Source organism: Apodemus sylvaticus, chromosome 5 (assembly GCF_947179515.1).
Source record: "Apodemus sylvaticus chromosome 5, mApoSyl1.1, whole genome shotgun sequence".
Lineage (NCBI taxonomy): Eukaryota > Metazoa > Chordata > Mammalia > Rodentia > Muridae > Apodemus > Apodemus sylvaticus.
The window spans coordinates 70,988,264-70,997,922 of NC_067476.1; positions in this window are offsets into that span (position 1 = coordinate 70,988,264).

Consider the following 9,659-nt stretch of genomic DNA (forward strand, 5'->3'; position numbering starts at 1 on the left):
TTTTTCTCTCCATTTCCTTCTTGGATGAAATGCCATTTCTTATTATTTTTTGGAATCTACTACTTTGGGGTTGGGTGGTTCTTATTTCAGTAGAACATAAGGTGTGTTATTCAAAGAGATCTTAGGTAAAGTGACAAATAGATTACTGGGATGTGTATGATGAGGAAACAAATCAAGTAGCAACAAATGGAAGAAAGCAATATAAGCAGCTGAAGTAAAGAAAGAAAAATCACAGCAATAACCAAATGAAACAAATACAAGAAAATTAGAGCAATTTATATGCATGAAGATGTCATGATAAAAATCTATCACTGTGTTAATATAAAAGTTAATTATAAGAAAAACTTTAAAGAAAGATATTATATCCATGAAGATCTATACCACATTCTTGTTTAAAATGAATGTTACTTTTTAGCATATCTGTTAGCAGTAAAAAGCAAACTCAGGACTGATATTTTTGTGAAATCTCTCAAGTTCGTAAATGGACCATTACTCTGTTGACTAATGTAGTCTTTCCTTAGGATGGATGTATTTGTGTCATTTATCTTTAAAATGTAATCTTGATCTCTTCAAGCATCCAATTCATTGGCATTAGATTGTGGTACTAGATATTGTCAATTGTATCTAAATGACGTCCAGTCTTCAAATCTCTTTCAATTGATTTAATGAGGACTGAAGTTAAACTATATAAATGACAAATAATTTTTATATATAAACTTTTATATATTAAATAATTTATGTAATATAAATAATAACTAATAAATTAATTATCCCATTTGTGTCTGTAGCAGTTATTTTATTTGACTCTTTAGGACTTCCAACTAGCCAAAATTCTATTCCGTGCACCATTGCCTTCACTGAGAATTCATAACTAACCATATTCACTGTCCAGTTTTGAGCAAGTGTGGTTTAACTGAACAGTTTAATCTAGTGAATGCAAGCAAGTACCTTATCAGATAGAAATTTCTATTTGTAAACCTCTTAGAATGAGCTGGGTAGTGTAACATAAGAACAGAAACTAATCAGATGTAAAGGCAATTGAGGTTACTGATCCTGAGTAGAGAATGCTCAAGTAAAAATTCTGTACTGAGATTCCCAAGATACATATATTAAAAAGAATGGTCTAGACTAAGTATAAAAGTGAACATGTCTCTGTCTTTTTCTAAATGTTATTATAAATATGTCTCAAATTTCACAGCGCAATAAAGAGGAATTAAATATGAGGACTCCAGAATCCTTTCCAGTCAGTGATGTGCAAGACTATTAGTGCATAAAAGTGCAAAGGTGAGCAGTGGATGAAGGCATGTGTTGCTCTTACAGATGGTCCAGGTCTTGTTCAAATACTTATATGGTGGCTTACATCTGTATCTTCAGTTCCAGAATATCTGATGCTTTCTTCTAACCTCCATGGGTACTAGGCATACACATGGCAGGCATGCACACATACATACAGTTAAAACATTCACACACATAAATAATAAAATAAGTTAATCTTTGTTTTTTTTTAATTTAAAGAGTAGTAATACAGGTCTAGTTCTTTCAATTTTGATGATGAAAAAAATCTTTTGTTTTTTTGAATTTGCTGAGGCATGCAAATTTGGAAGGCTGAGTGTCAACCAGTAGAAAATGGTATATACTTACTAATGTAATTAAATAGCGACTTCCAATGTCCTTTACAATGGTGTCTAGAAAACGCAGAAAGATACACATAGGCAGTAAAAGGGCAATGGAAAATTAAGTGAACTCTGCAGTCATACAATAAGTGTTGCAAACTCAGGTTCACTAAATTGTAAGAGTGACTTTGGGCTCAGGAACAAGCAACCATATGCTTCCGACTCATCGTTTGCTCTGCAGAGACACAGCTAACATCTATTCCTTCTGGTGGTATCATTCTTGTTGCTGGAGCTGTTGTCTTTTATAAAGCTCCTAAAGTCCTGTTTAGAACCTGCTAAAATCTAAATGATAGCTGTTATTGATGCTGTTTGTCAATATGAGTAAATAAAAAATTCACCACAGCACCTGTTAACATGAATATGAATAGAAAGAACCTATACACTTATGGAACACATTTGAGACATCGAGTTATATTTTATGTTAAGTTATATTTTTAAGAATTATATATGTTGTCATAGGTAAGTACTGAGAATATTTACCTGTAGTATATTGAATTTTCCTAGAAGTAGAGGGATTCTGTTTATGTGCATTTAGTAGTACAGAACATGTGAAGAAAGAATCTGAAATTTATTTCAAAGATTTCTGTGATGCACTTTGTGCTTCTTAGTCATTATGGCCAACATCCTACTCAGGAGAAAGCAGTTGTTTTCTCTGTCCACCTGTTGAATGGCATAATTGTAAATTTACTCCATGTCCAATGATTTATTTCACATTACTATGAAATAATTATTAGTGCAATACTTCACCAGAAAAGTCTGTATTGTCTTGTCTAACCATTAACATGAAAGACTGAAAATAGTATACAATTTTCAGACTTTAACTTAGTATGCTAAGTAAATATGCTTTACATTTTTAAAGATTTGATAAGTCTATTCTATAGTAAGACTATGATTTTAATTTAAAGTGTTGTATACATTTCTAGAAAATAAAGCTTACAACAATTTTACAAACACATTATGTTAGCATTGTCTATATGACAGTAGACACAATGTTCTTTAATAATGCTTTTCTCTGTGAATAGCTACTAGCACATTTGATGATTTGTTTTAAGATTTATTAATAAAAACCTATATATTATACACATAAAACATTTTTATTTGTACATCATCATATTTGATATATGTAATTAATATCATCTAATGAGCTATATTAAAATATAACATTTCTTTTGTAACATATTACAAGTAAAAACCAGCAAAATAAAGTCATAGATAAATTAGGTGATTAGTGATATACATGTATATTTAGACACATATTGAGCAAAGTAGAAAATAAATAGCAATCAGGCTTTATATAAGCATGCTGTCTATATTCCAATTAACTGTGTTTTTCAAATTTAATTTTCCTAATCTAGATACCACTAACATTGTCTTAAGACATTGTTCATTATAGCACATCAAAATAATATCACTCACTATCCTACTATCCACAGATATCTCCTCACTAACTCCCATTTGGATTTGGCTTTAGTAGGAAAAACCATCACCTCTTTTAAGATGAGAGTTTAAAAATTCTTACATATTATTTCATTAGTTACTGAACAAAGATAAATGTCCATCCTCAGCTACTGAAAATAATTTCATAGAAAATAAAATTGCTGCATTTGTATAAAATTCATCTCATACATGGAAATTAACTTGATGGAAATTAACTTGACCCTTTTGATGCTACAATGAAAGGAAATACAAATCACAAAATTACCAGTACAAAGTGTTTACTTTTGGACAGTTACATTTAAATGACAACAAAAATTGTTGTTTTAGAGACTGAATATAGTATTCATCTGCCCAAGTAATAAAGTTTTCATATATTTACAGAAAAGCCTGATATATTATCTTTCAAAGAAGTTAGCGTTAGGGTTCTCTTACACAGGGCAGAATTCTACAGCATTTTATTCATTCAGTCTTCCTAAGGTCATTGTTTCTGACTTACTAGGATGTTCATATCGCTCCTCAGCCTCACCTAAGGTACAAATTCTGTCCAGGATTGGATTAGCAGTAATGGATACAAGAGAACATGGCATCTCAAAGATTAAGTCCTAGCTAAGACTGCCTCCAGCATGGATATAACTGAGTTTTCAGAACCCCCCTGGGTCATATCCTGTCAGAATAGGAAAATAACTTGCAATTTATTTGTGTAGAGTAAGTAACTCTTCGCATCATCTCTATTTCCAATGGGCTAAACTGTTGCATCATTATTGGTGAGGTTGTTAGACTGCTTGAAACACAAAGTAGTAAAGTTAAAAAAAAAACTTTCTTGTATAGATTTCTTTTCCTCAAATTGATTTTTTTCAAATGATATATTCTGACTACAGTTTTCCTTCCCTCTACAACTCCTAGTTCCTCACCAACTGTGTTCTCACCCAGACCCACTATCTTTATGCCCCTCATTAAAAAATAAAGAGTAACACAAGGGATAACAAATATAAAAAAACATAATGAAAGAAAAGAAAAACAAATCTAAATAGGACAAAATAAATAAGCAGAAGCAACAGAGCCCAAGAGAGGCACAACTCATTTACACACCCAGGGAACATTTTAAAGAGGAGGAAGAAAGTATAAAAGCAAAAGGGGTAGAGAACACCAAAGAAGAAGGCCTTCTAAACACAGCTGGACATATAAACTAACAGATACCAGGATAGCATGCACATGGCTTGTACCTGATGGTGTCATAAAGGTGAAAGGGGAAGTGGATACATGCTTACTTCCTAACTCAGAAGCAATTTACAACTGATAACTACCTGCAATTAGAAATTGTTATTATTTTTCATAACATAGTCTTACTGAAGAAACAAGCTACTCTTAAGAATTGGACTCAGGCCAGGCAGTGGTGGCACATGCCTTTAGTCCCAGAACTTGGGAGGCAGAGGCAGGTAGATTTCTGAGTTCTAGGCCAGCCTGGTAGACAGAGTGAGTTCCAGAATAGCCAGGGTTATACAGAGAAAACTGTCTAAAACAAAAAACAAAAAACAAAGCAATACAAACAAGCAAAATAATAGGACTCAGATCTTTTCCCAATCCTTTGATTGACTTTTGTCCTATTGACTAATCCTATATCCAATAGAGGGCTAATATCCAATGTATACCAAGAATTCAAGAAGTTAGGCTCCAGAGAATCAAATAAACTTATTAAAAATGGGGTACAGAGCTAAACAAGGAACTCTCATCTGAGGAATCTCAAATGGCAGAGAAGCACCTAAAGAAATTATCAACATCCTTAGTTATCAGGAAATGCAAATCAAAACAACCCTGAGATTCCACCTTACACCAGTCAGAATGGCTAAGATCAAAAATTTAGGTTATAGAAGATGATGGTGAGGATGTGGAGAAAGAGGAACACACCTCCATTGTTGGTGGGACTGCAAGCTAGTTCAACCACTGGAAATCTGTCTGGCAGTTCCTCAGATAATTGGTCATAATAGTACCTGAGGACCCAGCTATATCACTCCTGGGCATATCATACCCAAAAGATTCTCCAACATATAACAAGGAAACATATTCTACTGTGTTCAGAGCAGCCTTATTTATAATAACTAGAAACTGAAAAGAACCCAGATGTCCTTCAACAGAAATGGAAGAATATGTGGTATATTTACACGATGGAGTACTACTCAGCTATGAAAAACAATGAATTCATGAAATTCTTGGGCAAATGTGTAGAACTAGAAAATATCATCCTGAGTGAGGTAACCCACTCAGGTTACAAAAGAACACACATGATAAGTCACAAAGGAACACACATGATATGCACTAACTGATAAGTGGATATTAGCCCCAAAGCTTGGAATATACAAGATACAATTCAAAGACAACATAAAGCTCAAGAAGGAAGGCCAAAATGTGGATGCTTCAGTTCTTTTTAGAAGAGGGAACAAAATACTCATGGGAGGAAACACAGAGACAAAGTGTGGAGCAGAGACTGAAGGAAAAGCCATCCAGAGACTGCCCTACATGGGGATCCATCCCATATACAGCTGCCAAATCCAGACACTATTGTGGATGCCAACAAGTGCTTGCTGAAAGAAGCCTGATATAGCTGTCTCCTATGAGGCTCTGCCAGAGCCTGACAAATACAGAGGTGGATGCTAGCAGCCAACCATTGTACTGAGCACCAGGTCCCCAGTGAAGGAGTTAGAGAAAGGACTAAAGGAGCTGAAGGGGTATGCAACCCCATAGGAAGAACAATATCAACCAACCAGGTTTCCCAGAGCTTCCCAGGCAGGAGTAATGAGTGGGTGAGTGGCTGGACAGGCTCATAGAAGCAGGGGGAGGGAGATGTGATGGGGGTTCCAGGGAGGAAACAGGGAAAAGGGATAATATTTGAAATGTAAATAAAGATAACTTCCAATAAAAAGAAAGAAAAAACAATAACGTATTTGGATGTTTCTTGTCTGAAAACATCATATTAGGGACATTTATTTTACTTTTATTTTGTTGTGTATTCATGATTTTATCTTACAGGTTCTGCATATATATTATGGCTTCCAATTTTGTGTTTTTATGGAATTCCTGAGTGTGCAAAAATCAGTTGGAAAACCAAGAGGTCACCTCTAATAGTCCATAAAGAATGGGATGGCTGCTTCTGAAGGCTAAGGTGATATTTCAAAGGTAGACATTCCATATATGAGTAATTCAAGCACAAGATTCACTGTATGTTGCAATATTCTGGGTCTAGGTAGTACTACAAATGTTTCATTAGAAGAGTCCTGAGGGAGATGGTAAACAGAGAGTATGAGGGAATGTGTGCAAGAAAGGCAAGGAAGAGGTGTATATCAGAAGAAAGGAAAGGAAGGAATTGGAGCAGTATGACACACAAGAGGTCACTGTGGGGAGGAAACAATGGAAAAAATATAAAGCACATGTACATAAGAATGCATGATGAAAACTGTTACTCTGGATGGCATTCTAAAACTCAGTTATAATTAACGTTAAAGCAAAATCTCTATTAAATTCTGTATCACAGTTACTAATACACTAAATTTTTTTATTTAAAATGTTGCATTTTTAGCACCATTGTCAAGAACAAAATTTAGTGGAGAATCTTCCAGAAATCTGGACAGTAAATAAATCATCCACATATTAGTTTTGGGTTTATTTGGGGGTTTTTTGTTGGTTTTTTGAGACCTGGTTTCCCTGGTTGTCCTGGAACTCACTCTGTAGACCAGGCTGGCCTCGAACTCAGAAATCCGCATGCTTCTGCCTCCCAGAGTGCTGGGATTACAGGCGTGCTCCACCACTGCCTGGACACATGTTCATATCTATAGCAATTACTTCATTTGACCCTCACTTTGAAGTTTTTCCAACAGCTGCAAATCTCTGCATTACTACATTCAGTATAAATTCTTATTGTCAATGTTTTCTGTGGTATCATCTGCATTTGAGATTCTCACTTCTATCTCTTGTATTCTGTTGGTGATGTTTGAGTCTGTGACTCCTGATCTCTTTCCTATGATTATAGCTCCAGGGTTGTCTAACTTTGTCATTTTTTTTATTGTTTCTAGTTCTGTTTTTAGATCCAGGATGGTTTTGTTCATTTCCTTTACCTGTTTATGTATTCCTGTAATTCTTTAAGGAATTTTTGTGTTTCCTCTTTAAGGGGTTCTGGCTGTTTACCTGTATTTCCTAAAGGGAGTTATTTATGTCCTTCTTAAAGTCCTCTATCATCGTCATGAGATGTGATTTTCGATCCAAATCTTGCTTTTCTGATGCGATAGTATACCCAAGACTTGATATGGTGGAAGAACTGGGTTCTGATGATACCAAGTAACCTTGGTTTCTGTTGCTTATGCTCTTATGCTTGCCTCTCACCATCTGATTATCTCTAGTGCTACTTGCCCGCACTCTATTTGACTGGATCCTGTCCTTCCTGAGATCCTGGGTGTGTCAAGCTCCTGGGGATCAAGCTGCCTCTGGGACCCTGAGATGCTGGTCTGGCCAAGCTCCTGGGATCCTGGGATCCTGGGCTATGTAAATGCCTGGGAATGGATCTTCCTCTGGGTGTTGTGGGACTGGTTGAGGAGTTTGTGCCCAAAGTCTGTTCAGGGCACTGGCCCAGACTAGAAGGAACCATGCTACTGGCCAGGCAGAAATCCGGTGAGCCTGGGTCCCACTGATCCCAGTTAACCCAGTGCTGGGACAAACGTTGTATCTTCCTCACCTCTGATCCTATTACAGCATTATTGCAGTGAACTCTAATGTCTAAAAGTTGTTCTTATTTTAAGTTTGTACCACAGTAAGAGCCAAGATTTTAAGGTCTACTAAAAACAAAACAAACAATCAAAAGGAGTTCATATTCTTATGTTTATTTAATGACATGCCCATCATTTTTATGATTGATATAAAAATATATTGTGTTGAATATAATAAAAAATAAAAATTAAAAAATATAATTTGTTATCATGATGGGATCATATAACCACAAAAAGCATCACAGATCATAGGAAAAACCTAAAGTTATCTCTTCGAAACAGACAACAGGACAGCAAACAAAAATGTCAGCCCGAAACCCCCGTGACAATCTTAACAAGATATAAAGGAATTCCTGTGAATTTTAATAGCCCTAAACATCACTGAAAACTTCAATTTCTACAGGATTTTTGCTCCAATTTCTGTTGCTCTTATTTCTGGGCAGCATTTCAACTTCCTCTCTGACATTAAATACCCTTGCAGAGTGCCAAACCTGGACTGCGGCCATAACTGAACAGAGATAAATACAAAGGCCTATCTCCTTACCAAGCCCACCTCAGCAAGAAATAGTTGGATCTTGTTCAAAGGTCATATAAGTACAAACAGCCTCAGAGAGTGCCCACCGAGGCTGCTAATGCCTCAATAAGGTCACCTCTGAGTTTGCAGTGACAGTGGCAGCTGCTGAAGCCAGGGACAAGGACACCATGGTATGTGCTTGTCCCACTCTTCAAAATAAATAATACTGTACTAACATTTTAAAGGATTCTTCAGAGGAGTATCAGGATAGATGGTTTGCTGAGTGAAGTGATTCTGTGCAAGCCTGATGACCATCATAAAGATTCCCGGAACCTGCAAAAACAAAACAAAACAAAACAAAAAACCCGAAGCTGATGCACAGGTCTGTGATCTCAACACTCAGAATTACCCATAAACTCACAGGCCAACCAGCTGGTAATATATAGCAAAGTGACAGAAGCCAGAGAGGTGCTGATGCAGAATAAGGTGGACAGTGAGAATTTACTCAAAAAAGTTGTTCTCTTACCTCCACGTGGGTGCTGAGCACTGTCCTGACCCCGGCTTTCTATCTCTCTGCCTCTCTCACACTGCATACTTGCAGAGGGTTTTTTGTTCGGTTGGAATTGGTTTTTTGGTTTTGTTTGTTTGTTTCTTTCTTTTAAGAAAAGCAGGCTTAGTTTAATTCTCAGTTTGAGTGTGCCATTGTGGTAGCAGAAGCTTGAGCAGTCAGTCTTGTTGCATCTAACGAGGATGCAAAGAGAATACATGCTTGTACTCAGTTTTCTTTCTCCTTTATCTGTACCCAGTACTCCAGTCCATGGAATGCTGCTATCCACATTTATAGCAGACCATCCCACCTCAATCCATCTCATTCAGAAAGTCCCTGAAAGACATATCTAAAGACTGGTTACTTCAGTGATTCTGGATCCTGTAAAACTCTCAAGTTTAACCATTGCTTCATCTCTATGTAAAGATCATAACACACACACACACACACACACACACACATATACACACAAACTTTCTTATCAGAAATAAATGCTTTGGGATTAAATTATCAAAGGAAGTTGTTCAGGAATTTTTGTGTAAATTGCCAAGTATCCAAAAATAGACAACACCTTCAGCTAATCTTTTATAGCTACTACTCAGAGGCAACTGAAAGAAGTGATTATTGAATTTTACTGTGGGAGATTTTTTTAAGTTCATTTGTAGGCCTAGAATGTGATTTTAGAACAACAGCACCTTACGTGTTTATATGTGTAACAGAAAAACAAGACTTAAGCA